A 19,565-nucleotide genomic window follows, 5' to 3' on the forward strand; every position below is an offset into this window, starting at 1 on the left:
GACTAGGAGAAAGGCTCCAGGAACACGGACTCTCTCACTGTCGGAGCCTATAAATGCTAATGAGCCTCGACTGCCAACGAGACTAAAGCACAATACATGACATCGCCATAGAGACTTATCAACTGCAAACTTCTACCTGAGCATGCCAAAGGGGCAGAACCCGGGGTACAGAGTCACCGACCAGGAAGAAGGAGAGAAAAGAAAAAGCAAGAAGATAACCTCTCAAAATCAAGAATAATCTGCAGACTTTATAACCTATCCCATTTTATTATATTTGTTCGTTTGTTTCTCTTATCTTCATTCTTGATATTTTTTTTCCTCCTCCAATTTGGCCGATTAACTCTCTGCCGGTCTTACTCTCTCCTCTCCTTGAACTACACTACCCATAAGTGTTACATCTCCCATTATCTTTTCTCTCCTCTTCCTTTCTCTCTATGAGGGTTGCACTCCAAAACCCTTAACTCTCTCTCTCTCTCTCTCTCTCCTCTTTTTTCTTATTTCTTCTTTTAGTGGTTACCTCTTTTTTTCTCTCTCTTTCTTTTCTCCCTCTATATTTGTTTCTTCCTTTCTCCTTTACATCTCCTCTCATTTAAACCTCAATAACAAACAAATTATCTTATCTGGGACTCAAACTTATGTTTGTGGCATTTTGGGGGGTTTCTACTTCACCTTTTTAACTCACCAGCAATGCTCCCATCCCTGGCTCTCCATTTTATCTAATTCTTGTTTCACTAAATACATTAGTAATTTTTTAATTTGTCCCCCCATTTTTCTGTTTTCCTCTTATTTCTCTCATCATAACTCTTAGACAACCAACACCTAAAAGCAAATCATTTTATTCTTGACCCAAATTTTTTCCTTATTTGCTTTATGTGGGTTCATACCACTTCTTTTTTCTTTTCTTTTTTTTGCCCCTTTAATACTTTTCCCCAATTCAGGCCCTCCATTACAGGCATTGTTTTTTATAATTTACAGTTCACCACAAGATTTTCTCAAGAAAGAGGGGAGAGGAAAGGAGAGGAAAAAAGGAGGGAGGGAATAATTTCCTTTTTTAAAAAAATTTTATTTTATTTTATTTATTTCATTATAAATTATTTTTAAAAAAACAACTCTTTTTGATTTTTAATTTTTTTAGCTTTTTATTCTTTATTAAATCTCATTAATACTATCAAAAAAACCACCCTCAGATGCCATTAAGGAAGAGAAAATCGAATATCATGGATACAAAAGAAAGAGAGGTAACACAGCTACATGAGGAAAAATCTATGGAGAAAAAATTTAATATATTGGAAACCTTGGAGCTAAATGACAGAGAATTCAAGATAGAAATCCTAAAAATCCTCCGAGATATACAAGAAAACACAGAAAGGCAATTTAGGAAGCTCAGAAAACAACTCAATGAACACAAAGAATATATGTCCAAGGAAATTGAAACTATAAAAACAAATCAAACAGAAATGAAAAACTCAATTCACGAGCTGAAAAACGAAGTAACAAGCTTAGCTAATAGAACAGGTCAGATAGAAGAGAGGATTAGTGAAATAGAAGACAAGCAACTTCAGTCACAACAGAGAGAAGAAGAAAGAGACTCAAAAATTAAAAAAAATGAGATAGCCCTACAAGAATTATCTGACTCCATCAAAAAGAATAACATAAGAACAATAGGTATATCAGAGGGAGAAGAGAGAGAAAATTGAATGGAGAACATACTCAAACAAATAATAGATGAGAACTTCCCAAGCCTGTGGAAAAAAATAAAGTCTCAAATTCAAGAAGGAAACAGAACTCTGAGTTTTCTTAACCCCAACAAACCTACTACAAGGCATATCATAATGAAATTGGCACAAACCAACAGCAGAGAAAAAATTCTCAAGGCAGCGAGGGAAAAGAAGAATACAACATATAAAGGAAGGCCCATTAGATTATCATCAGATTTCTCAGCAGAAACTCTACAAGCTAGAAGAGAGTGGACCCCAATATTTAAAGTCCTGAAAGAGAGGAACTTTCAGCCATGAACACTATACCCATCAAAGCTATCCTTCAAATAAGAAGGAGAAATAAAAACATTCACAGATACAGAAAAGATGAGGGAATTTATCATCAGAAGACCCCCACTCCAGGAATTACTAAAGGGGGTTCTCCAATCAGATACAAAGAACAAAAAAAAAAAAAAAACAGAGCCACAAGTAAAAGCTCCAAGAAGAACACAATAAAACCAAATTTAAACTGTGACAACAACAAAAAGAAAGGGGGGAGAAGATGGAGATTAACAGTAGCAAAGGACGATGGAGTGCAAAAGTACTCACAAAATAGTTCGCTACAATGAACAGGGTAGGGACCCTTTTCATTACTCAAAGGTAACCACCATTGAAAAAACCACCACAGAAGCACATGAGATAAAAAAGATAGCAACAGAGGAAAGATGTATGGAATACAACCAAATAAAAACAAAAGATAGAAAAACGAAAGAGAAGGATCAAATAAGACACAAAACTAACAGAAAGCAAGATATAAAATGGCAATAGGGAACACACAAGTGTCAATAATTACACTAAATGTAAACGAATTCAACTCACCAATAAAAAGGCACAGAGTAGCAGAATTGATTAAAAAAGAAAATCCAACTGTATGCTGCCTACAGTAAACTCATCTAAGTAACAAGGATAAAAACAAATTCAAAGTGAAAGGCTGGAAAACAATACTCCAAGCAAATAACATCTAAAAAAAGCAGGCGTAGCAATATTTATATCGGATAATGCTGACTACAAGACAGCAAATGTACTCAGAGACAAAAATGGCCATTTCATAATGGCAAAGGGGACCGACCCTGAATCAAGAAGACATAACAATTCTTTATATATATGCACCAAACCAAGGAGCACCAAAATATATAAGACAGCTACTTATTGATCTTAAAACAAAAACTGACAAAAATACAATCATACTTGGAGATCTCAATACACTGCTGATGGCTCTAGATCGGTCATCCAAACAGAGAATGAACAAAGACATAGTGGCCTTAAACAAAACTCTAGTGCACCTGGATATGATAGACATCTACAGGACATTTCATCCCAAAGTGACTGAGTATACATTTTTCTCCAGTGTACATGGATCATTCTCAAGAATTGACCTTATGTTGGGCCACAAAAACAACATCAGCAAATTCAGAAAAATCAAAGTTGTACCAAGCATATTTTCTGATCATAAAGCCTTGAAACTAGAATTCAACTGCAAAAAAGAGGAAAAAAACCCACAAAAATGTGGAAACTAAACAACATACTTTTAAAAAATGAATGGGTCAAAGAAGAAATAAGTGCAGAGATCAAAAGATATATACAGACTAATGAAAATGACAATACGACATATCAGAATCTATGGGATGCAGCAAAAGCAGTGATAAGAGGGAAGTTCATATCACTTCAGGCATATATGAACAAATAAGAGAGAGCCCATGTGAACCACTTAACTTCACACCTTAAGGAACTAGAAAAAGAAGAACAAAGACAACCCAAAACCAGCCGAAGAAAGAGGATAATAAAAATCAGAGCAGAAATAAATGAATTAGAGAACAGAAAAACTATAGAAAAAATCAATAAAACAAGGAGCTGGTTCTTTGAAAAGATCAACAAAATTGACAAACCCTTGGCAAGACTTACCAAGGAAAAAAGAGAAAGAACTCATATAAACAAAATCCAAAATGAAAGAGGAGAAATCATCATGGACACCGTAGATATACAAAGAATTATTATAGAATACTATGAAAAACTTTATGCCACTAAATTCAACAACCTAGAAGAAATGGATTAATTCCTAGAACAATACAACCTTCCTAGACTGAGTCAAGAAGAAGCAGAAAGCCTAAACAGACCTATTAGTAGAGAAGAAATAGAAAAAACCATTAAAAACCTCCCCAAAAATATAAGTCCAGGCCCTTACGGCTATACCAGCGAATTTTATCAAACATTCAAAGAAGACTTCGTTCCTATTCTACTCAAAGTCTTCCAAAAAATTGAAGAAGAAGCAATACTTCCAAACACATTTTATGAGGCCAACATAACCCTCATACCAAAACCAGGCAAGGATGGCACAAAAAAAGAAAACTACAGACCAATATATCTAATGAATACAGATGCTAAAATACTAAACAAAATACTAGCAAATCGAATACAACAACATATTAAAAAAATAATACATCATGATCAAGTGGGATTCATCCCAGAATCTCAAGGATGTTTCAACATACGTAAAACGGTTAACGTAATACACCATATCAACAAAACAAAGAACAAAAACCACATGATCTTATCAATAGACGCAGAAAAGGCTTTCGATAAAATACAACATAATTTTATGTTTAAGACTCTCAACAAAATGGGTATAGAAGGAAAATATCTCAACATGATAAAGGCCATATATGATAAACCATCAGCTAACATCATATTAAATGGCACTAAACTGAAGGCTTTCCCCCTTAAATCAGGAACAAGACAGGGTTGTCCACTCTCTCCACTCTTATTTAATGTGGTACTAGAGGTTCTAGCCAGAGCAATCAGACAAGACAAAGAAATAAAAGGCGTCCATATCGGAAAAGAAGAAGTAAAGGTATCACTTTTTGCAGATGATATGATCCTATACATCGAAAACCCCAAAGAATCCACAAAAAGACTACTAGAAACAATAAGCCAATACAGTAAGGTCGCAGGATACAAAATTAACATACAGGAGTCAATAGCCTTTCTATATGCCAACAATGAAACAATTGAGAACGAACTCAAAGGAATAATCCCCTTCACGATTGCAACAAAAAAAATAAAATACTTAGGAATAAACATAACAAAGAATGTAAAGGACTTATATAATGAAAACTATAAAGCATTGTTAAGGGAAATCAAAAAAGATATAATGCAATGGAAGAATATACCTTGTTCTTGGCTAGGAAGAATAAATATAATCAAGATGGCTATATTACCCAAAGCAATATAGAAATTTAATGCAATTCCCATCAAACTTCCAATGACATTTTTTAAAGAAATAGAGCAAAACATCATCAGATTTATATGGAAGTATAAAAAACCCCGAATAGCCAAAGCAATCCTAAAGAAAAAGAATGAAGCTGGGGGCATTACAATACTTGACTTCAAACTCTATTATAGGGCCACGACAATCAAAACAGCATGGTATTGGCAGAAAAATAGACACTCAGACCAATGGAACAGAATAGAAAGTCCAGAAATAAAACCACATATATATAGTCAAATAATTTTTGATAAAGGGGCCAACAACACACAATGGAGAAAAGAAAGCCTCTTCAATAAATGGTGCTGGGAAAACTGGAAAGCCACATGCAAAAGAATGAAACTGGACTACAGTCTCTCCCCCTGTAGAAAAATTAACTCAAAATGGATCAAAGATCTAAACATAAGACCTGAAACAATTAAGTACATAGAAGAAGACATAGGTACTCAACTCAGGGACCTGGGTTTTAAAGAGCATTTTATGAATTTGACTCCACAGGCAAGAGAAGTGAAGGCAAAAATTAATGAATGGGACTACATCAGACTAAGAAGTTTTTGCTCAGCAAGAGAAACTGATAACAAAATAAACAGAAAGCCAACTAAATGGGAAATGATATTTTCAAACAACAGCTCAGATAAGGGCCTAATATCCAAAATATACAAAGAACTCATAAAACTCAACAACAAACAAACAAAGAATCCAATAAAAAAATGGGAAGAGGATATGAACAGACACTTCTCCCAGGAAGAAACACAAATGGCCAACAGATATATGAAAAGTTGCTCATCTTCTTTAGCTATTAGAGAAGTGCAAATCAAAACTGCAATGAGATACCACCTCACACCTGTTAGATTAGCTATTATTAGCAAGACAGGTAATAGCAAATGTTGGAGAGGCTGTGGAGAAAAAGGAACCCTCATACACTGTTGGTGGGAATGTAAAGTAGTACAACCATTATGGAAGAAAGTATGGTGGTTCCTCAAAAAACTGAAAATAGAACTACCTTATGACCCAGCAATCCCTCTACTTGGTATATACCCCAAAACTCAGAAACATTGATACGTAAAGACACATGCAGCCCCATGTTCATTGCAGCATTGTTCACAGTGGCCAGGACATGGAAACAACCAAAAAGCCCATCAATACATGACTGGATAAAGAAGATGTGGCACATATACACTATGGAATACTACTCAGCCATAAGAAATGATGACATCGGATCATTTACAGCAAAATGGTGGGATCTTGATAACAGGATACGAAGCGAAATAAGTAAATCAGAAAAAACCAGGAACTGCATTATTCCATACGTAGGTGGGACATAAAAGTGAAACTAAGAGACGTTGATAAGAGTGTGGTGGTTACAGGGGGGAGGGGGGAATGGGAGAGGGAAAGGGGGAGGGGGAGGGGCACAAAGAAAACTAGATAGAAGGTGACAGAGGACAATCTGACTTTGGGTGATGGGTATGCAACATAATTGAACAACAAGATAACCTGGACTTGTTATCTTTGAATATATGTATCCTGATTTATTGATGTCACCCCATTAAAAAAATAAAATTATTATAAAAAAATAAGTCACGTGGATGTAATATACAGCACAGGGAATATAGTCAATAATATTGTAATGATGATGTAAAATGACAGATGGTTATTAAGCTTATCGTGGTGATCACTTTGTAAGATATATAAAAGTCTAATTACTATATTGTATACATAGGAGCAATATAATATATTTCAGCTAGAATTTAAAAATAACATTTTTAAAAAGGGGGCATCTTGATGACAGGTTCCAATATAAAATTCAAATGAGGCCCTCAACTCACCTGGCAGCTGTGGTTTTAGAGTCACCAACTTCTCGAATAAAATTTAAGTCTTTCTGGGCTGATGACACCTGTGTATGACATTTGGGACTATTTTTTTGCCTTGCCTCAGTTTTATATACAGTCCCTGGAAGTCAGAAGTTTTAAAACATTTTCTCTCGGTTCCCACATCAGTCTGGTTTGTCAGGCAGAACAGGTCTGCAGGGTGGTATGAGGAGACTCGTTTACAGAAGAACTTCTCAGGAATTGTGCTCTTTTCCTTCCACAGTTATTCTTACTCTCATCCTTCCAACTGCTATCACCGCCTCCTAAGCCCTTGTCTTTGTGGGTTTTTTTTAATTTAACGTATTTTTAAATCATTTTTTTATCTTTTGATTACAGTTGACATACAATATTGTATTAGCTTCAGGTATACACTCCAGTGATTGGACAGTGCATAACTTACAAAGTGATCATCTGATATATACCTACCTGGCACCACACACAGTTATTAGAATTGACTATATTCTTTGTGCTGTGCTTTACATCCCCATGACTATTCTGTAACAAGCAATTTGTACTTCTTAATTCTTCACTTTTTCACCCATCCCCCCAACCTCTCTCCCATCTAGCAACCATCAAAATCTTCTCCTTATCTATGAGCTTGTTTCTGTTCTGCTTGTTCATTTAAAAAAAAAAAAAAGAAAAGTGAATATGTTACAAAGAATAAAGTTATCTATTGGTATTGGGTTTTTAAAAGTATTTGTGGGGAAAGCTTGCTTTGACAGTAGATTTAGACAAATACCTCTTATTTATTACTAAGGCCGACAAGTACTCCAGCCTGTAGAAGAATCATAAAGTTAAAAACATATAGTTTACATAAAGGAAAGATGTGTGTGATGCTTACAAGCACATTTAAAAAAATAATTATATTGATCACTTTGTAATGCTCAGCTCTCACTGGAGGACATTTGGACTTCATTGAAAAATAAGAGAAAGTAACTGTCTCATTGCTTGTGTATCTGTCTCATTGCTTGGCTGGGTTAAACCAGATACACTTCTAGAAGACTGTTGGCTTCAAACCAGAGTTTTTCAAGATTAGGTTGATAGCTGCCTCATATCCAGCCAAAATTTATTGTCTGTAGAAACAATATGTATATATTTTTCAATTATGGAAGTTCAACATAATTCTGGATGTGATACTTAATAGAACTCAATTCATTTGTTATTTAATTACCCTGATGTGACAAACCGATAAAGAAGAGCTTTTCTCTACTGACTAAAAAGAGGCAACATATAAAACAGCTGACTTCTGTGCAAAAGCACAGAAACTTAAAGAGCAAAGATTTTTGGGTTATGGATGAGAGCACTCATAGTCTACAGTTCAGTATAAGTGAGACCCCCACATTTAGAATCTCTGCTCTATAGCCACCCCATGTCTTGACAGGATACTCCCCTGATGAACACATATGCGTGCTCACACCCTCCTCCTCCAAGCCAGTGTGGATGGGGTCTGAAACAGACATAAAAACCATGAACTCAGGCTGGCCAGGATCTAGGTGAGATTTTGAGGGATTAACGGAAAATTAGTTACTATTCTCAGTTCATCTATAACCTAGCTAGTAGATAGGAGCTTGGCCTTTTGAACAACTTCACCAGGTCCTTGAATAATGTCCCTTAGTTTTAGTGTTAATGAGATGCTGTAAGAATTTAACTCTTGTTTATATCAAGTAGCCAGTAGTAAAATTGGTTTCATTATACCTCATTTTGTTTCAAGTCGCAGAACCTTCTGATGATGTAAAGTGAAGACATATTATATAATTAGGGGACAGGGTGTCATTAATTGGTGTTTCACCAGTCAGAGAGCCCCAGCTACTGTCACTACCACACCCTCCTTCCCCCATATATAACCTGGAGACCTTCAATTCTGTTCCCAAGTGGCACTCCCCTGTGAAACTTTTCGTGTGTCTTTAATTTCAGGAGTGGTGGTGGAGGTATTTCTGGTGGAGGGATTGCATTTGGCAGAGCATTATCAAATTTGAACCTATTGGGCCACTATAGAAACTTCAAACTGTATCAATGAATTGAGATGTTGCATAATGTTGGTTTTATGCCCTTTAACCGTTTTCCTTCTTTGTTCCCTATGATTTTATCTTAGCTCTTTTATACATGATGTTAATATTGAATATAATTTTCGGGTTTGTTTCTTTTTTTTTTGCATTTTATGCACCAGTCTTTATCCTTTGCCTCTGTTAAAACTAATCTCAAAATCAATTTCTTACAAGGAGTTATTCATGATTAGTTTAGCTTGATATTCTTGATACCTTTATAGCTATAGTATTCAGAGATGAATTTTGAGCTATAGTAAGCTATAATATACCCACTCACATGTTATCTTTCTGTGTGTACTTCAGTCATTGTTTTAGGATAGGTTTCTGTGTGTATAAATAGTTTTAGCAAGAGTCCCTGAATTCAGGAACTGTGCCATAGATTTATTTGATTTATTTTATTTTTCTGTGTCTCTCTAATGTCCTTTTCTCAATAAAGAGACATTGCTGTCTGATGGCCCAGGACCAGAACACAGCAGCCTCTTCATAGATATATTTACTAAGGCAAAGGTACTTTGGAGAACCCTGGCATTTGCTGAGGATTTCCCTAGATGTCTCCTTCAGTCCTGCACTTGAGCCTTCTGAGTGCTATCATAGATGTTCCATCTCATTATATCTTTTTCGATTTCCCTTAACAATGCTTTATAGTTTTCATTATATAAGTCCTTTACATTCTTTGTTATGTTTATTCCTAAGTATTTTATTTCTTTTGTTGAAATCATGAAAGGGATATTCTTTTGAGTTCGTTCTCAATTGTTTCATTGTTGGCATAAAGAAAGGCTATTGACTTCTGTATGTTAATTTTGTATCCTGCGACCTTACTGTATTGGCTTATTGTTTCTAGTAGTCTTTTTGTGGATTCTTTGGGGTTTTCGATGTATAGGATCATATCATCTGCAAAAAGTGATACCTTTACTTCTTCTTTTCCGATATGGACGCCTTTTATATCTTTGTCTTGTCTGATTGCTCTGGCTAGAACCTCTAGTACCACATTAAATAAGAGTGGAGAGAGTGGACAACCCTGTCTTGTTCCTGATTTAAGGGGGAAAGCCTTCAGTTTAGTGCCATTTAATATGATGTTAGCTGATGGTTTATCATATATGGCCTTTATCATGTTGAGATATTTTCCTTCTATACCCATTTTGTTGAGAGTCTTAAACATAAAATTGTGTTGTATTTTATCGAAAGCCTTTTCTGCGTCTATTGATAAGATCATGTGGTTTTTGTTCTTTGTTTTGTTGATATGGTGTATTACGTTAATCGTTTTACGTATGTTGAAACATCCTTGAGATACTGGGATGAATCCCACTTGATCATAATGTATTATTTTTTTAATATGTTGTTGTATTCGATTTGCTAGTATTTTGTTTAGTATGTTAGCATCTGTATTCATTAGATATATTGGTCTGTAGTTTTCTTTTTTTGTGCCATCCTTGCCTGGTTTTGGTATGAGGGTTATGTTGGCCTCATAAAATGTGTTTGGAAGTATTGCTTCTTCTTCAATTTTTTGGAAGACTTTGAGTAGAATAGGAACCAAGTCTTCTTTGAATGTTTGATAAAATTCGCTGGTATAGCCGTCAGGGCCTGGACTTTATTTTTGGGGAGGTTTTTAATGATTTTTTCTATTTCTTCTCTAATAATAGGTCTGTTTAGGCTTTCTGCTTCTTCTTGACTCAGTCTAGGAAGGTTGTATTGTTCTAGGAATTAATCCATTTCTTCTAGGTTGTTGAATTTAGTGGCATAAAGTTTTTCATAGTATTCTACAATAATTCTTTGTATATCTACGGTGTCCGTGGTGATTTCTCCTCTTTCATTTTGGATTTTGTTTATATGAGTTCTTTCTCTTTTTTCCTTGGTAAGTCTTGCCAAGGGTTTGTCAATTTTGTTGATCTTTTCAAAGAACCAGCTCCTTGTTTTATTGATTTTTTCTATAGTTTTTGTGTTCTCTATTTCATTTATTTCTGCTCTGATTTTTATTATCTCCTTTCTTCGGCTGGTTTTGGGTTATCTTTGTTCTTCTTTTTCTAGTTCCTTAAGGTGGGAAGTTAAGTGGTTCACTTGGGCTCTCTCTTATTTGTTCATATATGCCTGAAGTGATATGAACTTCCCTCTTATCACGGCTTTTGCTGCATCCCATACATTCTGATATGTCGTATTGTCATTTTCTTTAGTCTGTATATATCTTTTAATCTCTGCACTTATTTCTTCTTTGATCCATTCATTTTTTAAAAGTATGTTGTTTAGTTTCCACATTTTTGTGGTTTTTTTTTTTTCTCTTTTTTGCAATTGAATTCTAGTTTCAAGGCTTTATGATCAGAAAATATGCTTGGTACAACTTTGATTTTTCTGAATTTGCTGATGTTGTTTTTGTGGCCCAACATAAGGTCAATTCTTGAGAATGATCCATGTACACTGGAGAAAAATGTATACTCAGTCACTTTGGGATGAAATGTCCTGTAGATATCTATCATATCCAGGTGCTCTAGTGTTTTCTTTAAGGCCACTATATCTTTATTGATTCTCTGTTTGGATGACCGATCTAGAGCCGTCAGCAGTATATTGAGGTCTCCAAGTATGATTGTATTTTTGTCAGTTTTTGTTTTAAGGTCAATAAGTAGCTGTCTTATATATTTTGGTGCTCCTTGGTTGGTGCATATATATTAAGAATTGTTATGTCTTCTTGATTCAGTGTCCCCTTAGCCATTATGAAATGGCCATTTTTGTCTCTGAGTACTTTTGCTGTCTTGTACTCAGCATTATCAGATATGAGTATTGCTACGCCTGCTTTTTTTGGGATGTTTTTTGCTTGGAGTATTGTTTTCCAGCCTTTCATTTTGAATTTGTTTTTATCCTTGTTACTTAGATGAGTTTCCTGTAGGCAGCATACAGTTGGATTTTCTTTTTTAATCCATTCTGCTACTCTGTGCCTTTTTATTGGTGAGTTTAATCCATTTACATTTAATGTAATTATTGACACTTGTGAGTTTCCTATTGCCATTTTATGTATTGCTTTCTGTTAGTTTTGTGTCTTGTTTGATCCTTCTCTTTTTTTTTCTATCTTTTGTTTTTATTTGGTTGTATTCCATACATCTTTCCTCTGTTGCTACCTTTTTTATCTCATGTGCTTCTGTGGTGGTTTTTTCAATGGTGGTTACCTTTAAGTAATTAAAAGGGTTCCTACCCTGTTCATTGTAGTGCACTATTTTGTGAGTACTTTTGCACTCCATCGTCCTTTCCTACTGTTAATCTCCATCTTCTCTTCTCCTTTCTTTTTGTTGTTGTCACAGTTTAAATTTGGTTTTATTGTGTTTTTCTTGGAGCTTTTACTTGTGGCTTTGTTTTTTTCTTTTGTTCTTTGTATCTGATTGGAGAACCCCCTTTAGTAATCCTGGAGTGGGGGTTTTCTGATGATAAATTCCGTCATCTTTTCTGTATCTGTGAATGTTTTTATTTCTCCTTCATATTTGAAGGATAGCTTTGATGGGTATAGTATTCGTGGCTGAAAGTTCCTCTCTTTCAGGACTTTAAATATTGGGGTCCACTCTCTTCTAGCTTGTAGAGTTTCTGCTGAGAAATCGGATGATAATCTAATGGGCCTTCCTTTATATGTTGTATTCTTCTTTTCCCTCGCTGCCTTGAGAATTTTTTCTTTGCCATTGGTTTGTGCCAATTTCATTATGATATGCCTTGGAGTAGGTTTGTTGGGGTTAAGAAAACTCAGAGTTCTGTTTGCTTCTTGAATTTGAGGCTTTAGTTTTTTCCACAGGTTTTGGAAGTTCTCATCTCTTATTTGTTTGAGTATGTTCTCCATTCCATTTTTTCTCTCTTCTTCCTCTGATATACCTATTATTCTTATGTTATTCTTTTTGATGGAGTCAGATAATTCTTGTAGGGCTATCTCATTTTTTTTATTTTTGAGTCTCTTTCTTCTTCCCTCTGTTGTGCCTCAAGTTCCTTGTCTTCTATTTCACTAATCCTCTCTTCTCTCTGGCCTGTTCTATTAGCGCAGCTTGTTACCTCGTTTTTTAGCTCGTGAATTCAGTTTTTCATCTCTGTTTGATTTGTTTTTATAGTTTCAATTTCCTTGGAAATATATTCTTTGTGTTCATTGAGTTGTTTTCTGAGCTCCCTAAATTGCCTTTCTGTGTTTTCTTGTATATCTCAGAGGATTTTTAGGATTTTATCTTAAATTCTCTGTATTTAGCTCCAAAATTTCCAATATATTAAATTTTTTCTCCATAGATTTTTCCTCATCTAGCTGTGTTACCTCTCTTTCTTTTATATCTATGATATTCGATTTTCTCTTCCTTAATGGCATCTGAGTGCAGTTTTGTTGATAGTATTAATGAGATTTAATAAAGAATAAAAAGTTAAAAATATCAAAAAGTGTTGGTTTTTTTTTAAATTAATAATAAAATAAAGAAAAATAAAATTAAATTAAAATTAAAAAAAAAGAAATTATTCCCCCCCTCCTTTTTTCCTCTCCTCTCCTCTCCCCTCTTTTTTGATAAAATTTTGTGGTGAACTGTGAATTATAACAAACAATGCCTGTAATGGAGGGCCTGAATTGGGGAAAAGTAATAAAGTGGAAAAAACAAATGAAAGAAAAAAGAAGGGGGTATGGACCCACAAAAAGCAAATAAGGAAAAAATTTGGGTCAAGAATAAAATGATTTGCTTTTAGGTGTTGGTTGACTAAGAGTTATGATGAGAGGAATAAAAGGGATACAGGAAAATGGAGGGGACAAATAAAAAAATTACTATTGTATTTAGTGGAACAAGAACTATATAAAATGGAGAGCCAGGGATGGGAGCACTGCTAGTGAGTTAAAAGGGTGAAGTAAAAACCCCCCAATATGCCACAAACATAAGTTTGAGTACCAGATAAGATAATTTGTTCATTATTGAGGTTTGATTGAGAGGAGATATAAAGGAGAAAGGAAGAAACTAATATAGAGGGAGAAAAGAAAGAGAGAAAAAAAATTGGGAACCACTAAAAGAAGAAAAAAGAAAAAAGAGGATAGGGAGAGAGAGTTAAGGGTGTTGGAGTGCAACCCTCATAGAGAGAAAGGAAGAGGAGAGAAAAGATAATGGGAGATGTAACACTTATTGGTAGTGTAGTTTAAGGAGCGGAGAGAGTCAGACCGGCAGAGTTAATTGACCAAATTGGAGGAGGAAAAAAAAAAATCAAGAATGAAGAGAATAGGCTGGAGTAGGCGGACGTACCAACATCTACCTCCCGGAACCAAAGGGGATTACAAATAATTTTATGAACTATCATCTGGAAAAACCAACTTTGGACTAAACTAAGAGGACTCTTCAACCAAGGAACACTGAAGAAGCCACACTGAGACTGGTAGGAAAAGCAGAAACGCGGAGAGGGTTGCCCAGATCCTCGGAGCAAGAGGCAGCAGGGAGAGACTCGCGTGGCAGGAAGTGAGTTTAGCAGAGGGGAAAGGGTCCTGAGCCCCAGGAACAAAGCCCCAGCCTTCAGCCCCAGAGCCCAGAAGAGGTGTAAGGACAGTATTTAGCTGGAAACAAGTCAGGATACTGTTTGTGAGAGAGTCTGATTTCTCAGACCCAGGATCCTTTTTAAAGGGACTGCGCAGAACATCTCTCTCAAAAACAATCACCTGGGGCTCCTGGGGCAGGGGAAGAGAGGAGAGGACCACATTAAGAGGAAGAGAGTGTAATCTAGGAGGCATAGGGAGAAACATTTTGGGAGATAGCCACCCTAACCCCTGGGACAAGTCACTCCCCAAAGCTGAAGTGAATATTTCCTCCGGAAACAGCAATACCAGCAAAGGGAAGCAGGAGAGCAGCCAAACAAGCTCCCCTGCGGCATTCAGAGCAGAGTTGCATAGAAGGAGGGAGCTTTTGGGTCTACAGTAGTGAGTCTTAGGATCCGAGCTGCAACGCCCCCAACCACGCGGCTGAGGGCACACCGGAGAGCGGGCGGCAGCGGGAGACAAAAGTACGGATCTGCTGGCAGGGGCGGAAGCCTGCTGGCCACCACTGGGCTCAGGTGTGAGCTCAATCTTGCCCGGCTGGGGAGAAGGGGGCGTGCAAAAGCGGTCAAGCTCAGCTGCCGGCAGCCTGTAATCCAGCCTCAAGGGTGGAAACCAGCCCCGGAACAAGGGCAGAGGAGCACAGCCCTGCCCTGCCCGTGCAACCCAGGTTTGCCATCTGACTTGGTAGCCGGCTCCTTCCACAGGGGTGGAGCCAAAAGCCCAGAAGAGGCGGAGGTCCACTACAGAGCTGAGCTTGGGCACGCAGCCCTGCCTGGTGGTAGAGCCAAGGCTAGCAGCTGTTCCTTGAGTGGGATCCTCCTGCAAAGGCAGGGCAAAAGCTCAGAAACAGGCGGAGACCCGCAGCTGAGCAAAGGTGCTTGCCAGTGCCCTCAGGACCGAGCATAACGTCACACACGGGGGTGGGGCAAAGGCCAAGGCCACCAACCCTTGTGCACCCGAGCACATGATCACAGTCACCCCCGTGAAGAGAAAATGTGGAGGCAGAGAAATACAGCACAAATAAACCAAGAGAAATCTCCAGAAAAGGACCTAAGTGAATCAGATATAACCAAATTACCAGATGCAGAGTTTAAAATAATGATTGTTAGAATGCTCAAAGATATTAGAACAACCAAAGATGGCCATTACAAAAACCTAAATAAAGAGATAACAAATATAATAAAGGACATTGAAATAATAAAAAAGAATCAGTCAGAAATGACAAATACAATATCTGAAATAAAGAATACAATGGAAGGAATTAAAAGCAGGATGGATGAAGCAGAGAATCCAATCAGTGAGTTAGAGGACACAATATATAAAGGCACAGAAGCAGAGCAGAAAAAAGAAAAGAGACTCAAAAAGTCTGAGGAAACTCTAAGAGAGCTCTGTGACAACATGAAGAAAAATAACATCCGCATCATAGGTGTTCCTGAAGAAGAAGAGAAAGAACAAGGGATAGAGACTTTGTTCAAACATATTATAGCAGAAAACTTCCCCCAATTAAGGCAGGAAAACATTTCACATGTTCAGGAAGCACAGAGAACTCCATTAAGGAGAAACCCAAAGAAACCAACACCAAGACACATCAAAATTAAAATACCAAAGCTAAGTGATAAAGAGAAAATATTAAAAGCTGCTAGAGAAAAAAAGACTATCACCTACAAAAGAGCCCCCATAAGGATGACTTCTGACTTCTCAACAGAAACACTGGAGGCCAGAAGGGAATGGCAAGAAATATTCAAAGTAATGCAGAACAAGAACCTACTACCAAGACTACTTTATCCAGCAAGGCTATCATTTAAAATTGAAGGAGAAATAAAAAGCTTTACAGACAAAAAAAAAACTCAAGGAATTCACTGCAACCAAACCAAGGCTGCAAGAAATGCTAAGGGACCTGTTGTAAACAGATCAAAGAAAAAAAAGAATATAGCAAAAGAGAAATACAGTTTTAAAGAAAAAAATGGCAATAAACAATTACATATCAGTAATAACCTTAAATGTTAATGGATTAAATGATCCGATCAAGAGACATAGGGTAGCTGTGTGGATAAGAAAACAGGACCTATACATATGCTGTCTACAAGAGACACACTTTAAATCAAAAGAGGCACACAGACTGAAGATAAAAGGATGGAAAATAATATTTCACGCAAATGGAAATGAAAAAAAAACTGGGGTAGCAATACTTATATCAGACAAAATGGACTTTAAAACAAAGACCATAGTTAGAGATAAAGAAGGTCACTACATAATGATAAAGGGAGCAATCCAAAAGGAAGATATAACCATTATAAATATCTACGCACCTAATATAGGAGCACCTAAATATATAAAGCAGACTTTGATGGACTTAAAGGGCAAGATCAATGGCAATACTATAATAGTAGGGGATTTCAATACCCCATTAACATCATTAGATAGATCCTCAAGAAAGAAAATTAACAAAGAAACAGCAGACTTAAAGGACATATTAGATCAACTCGATTTAATAGATATCTTCAGAACCTTTCACCCTAAAACAGCAGAATATACATTCTTTTCAAGTGCTCATGGTATATTCTCTAGAATAGACCACATGTTAGGACACAAAAGTGGGTTCAACAAATTTAAGAAGATTGAAATCATATCGAGCACTTTCTCTGATCACAATGGCATTAAACTAGAAGTCAACCACAATAGAAAAATGGAAAAACATTCAAACACTTGGAAACTAAATAGTACGTTATTAAACAATGAATGGGTTAACATTGAGATCAAAGAAGAAATTAAAAAATTCCTAGAAACAAACGATAATGAGCATACATCAACTCAAAACTTATGTGACACAGCAAAAGCAGTCCTGAGAGGGAAGTTTATAGCATTACAGGCATACCTCAAGAAGCTAGAAAAAGCTCAAATAAACAACTTAACCTTGCATCTAAAAGAACTAGAAAAAGAACAGCAAGTAAAGCACAGAGATAGTAGAAGGAAGGAAATAATAAAGATCAGAGCAGAAATAAACGACATAGAGGCTAAAGAAACAATACAGAGGATCAATGAAACCAGGAGCTGGTTCTTTGAAAAGGTAAACAAGATCGATGAATCTTTAACGAGACTCTCCAAGAAAAAAAGAGAGAGGACTTAAATAAATAAAATTAGAAAAGAGTGGAGAAATAACAACTGACACAACAGAAATACAAAATATTGTAAAAAAGTACTATGAAGAACTGTAAGCCAAAAACTAGACAACCTAGATGAAATGGACTAATTTCTTGAATCATATAATCTTCCAAAAATCAATTTGGAAGAATCAGAAAACCTAAACAGACCAATTACAACAAATGAGATTGAAACAGTTATCAAAAAACTCCCAAAAAAGAAAAGTCCTGGGCCTGATGGCTTCACAAGTGAATTCTACCAAATATTCAAAGAAGAACTAACTCCTATCCTTCTCAAACTATTTCAAAAAATTCAAGAGGAAGGAAGACTTCCAAGCTCCTTTTATGAGGCGAGCATAATTCTGATTCCAAAACCAGGCAAAGACAACACAAAGAAATAAAATTATAGGCCAATATCCCTGATGAACTTAGATGCTAAAATCCTCAACAAAATATTAGCAAACCGGATCCAGCAATATATGGAAAAAATCATACACCATGATCAAGTAGGATTTATTCTTGGGAGGCAAGGCTGGTACAATATTCGCAAATCAATCAATGTGATTCATCACATAAACAAAAGAAAGGAGAAAAACCACATGATAATTTCAATAGATGCAGAAAAAGCATTTGATAAAGTCCAGCACCCATTCATGATCAAAACTCTCAGCAAAGTGGAAATACAGGGAACATACCTCAACATAATAAAGGCCATCTATGACAAACCCATGCCAACATCATACTCAATGGGCAAAAATTAAAAGCAATCCCCTTAAGATCAGGAACAAGGCAGGGGTGCCCCCTTTCACCACTCTTATTTAACAGAGTTCTGGAAGTCCTAGCCACAGCAATCAGACAAGAAAAAGAAATAAAAGGCATCCAAATTGGAAAAGAAGAAGTAAAACTATCATTATTTGCAGATGACATGATATTGTATATAGAAAACCCTAAAGTCTCAGTCAAAAAACTACTAGACCTGATAAATGAATTTGGCAAGGTGGCAGGATATAAAATCAATACTCAGAAATCAGAGGCATTTTTATACACTAATAATGAACTGTCAGAAAGAGAAATCAAGGAATCAATCCCCTTTACCATTGCAACCAAAAAAATAAAGTACCTAGGAATAAATCTAACCAAGGAGATTAAAGAGTTGTACTCAGAAAATTATAAAACATTGATAAAAGAAATCAGGGAAGATATGAATAAGTGGAGGCATATACCGTGCTCATGGTTAGGAAGAATAAACATCATTAAAATGTCTATATTACCCAAAGCAATTTATAAATTCAATGCAATACCGATTAAAATACCAATGACTTACTTCAAAGACATAGAACACATATTCCAAAAATTTATATGGAACCAAAAAAGAACACGAATAGCCTCAGTAATCTTGAAAAGGAAGAAAAAAGCGGGAGGTATCACACTTCAAGATATCAAGTTATATTATAAGGCCATTGTACTCAAAACAGCATGATACTGGCATAAGAACAGGCACGTAGATCAATGGAACAGAACAGAGAACCCAGAAATAAACCCACAGCACTATGGACAACTGATATTTGACAAAGGAGACTCCATTGTATTGTCTTACCTCCTTTGTCAAATGGACAAATACAATGGAGTAAGACAGCCTCTTCAACAAATGGTGTTGGAAAAACTGGACAGCTACCTGTAAAAAAATGAAACTAGACCACCAACTTATACCACTCACAAAAATAAACTCAAAATGTATAAAAGACTTGAATGTAAGCCGTGAAATCATAAGCATCTTAGAAGAAAACATTGGCAGTAAGATCTCTGTCATCTCTCGCAGCAATATATTTGCTGATTTGTCTCCACAGGCAAGTGAAATAAAAGACAGGATAAACAAATGGTACTTTATCAAACTAAAAAGCTTCTGCACAGCTAAAAACAATAAGAATAGAATAAAAAGACAAACTACACAATGGGAGAATATATTTGACATAGTGTTAATAACCAA

Source organism: Saccopteryx leptura, chromosome 2, assembly GCF_036850995.1.
Source record: "Saccopteryx leptura isolate mSacLep1 chromosome 2, mSacLep1_pri_phased_curated, whole genome shotgun sequence".
NCBI lineage: Eukaryota > Metazoa > Chordata > Mammalia > Chiroptera > Emballonuridae > Saccopteryx > Saccopteryx leptura.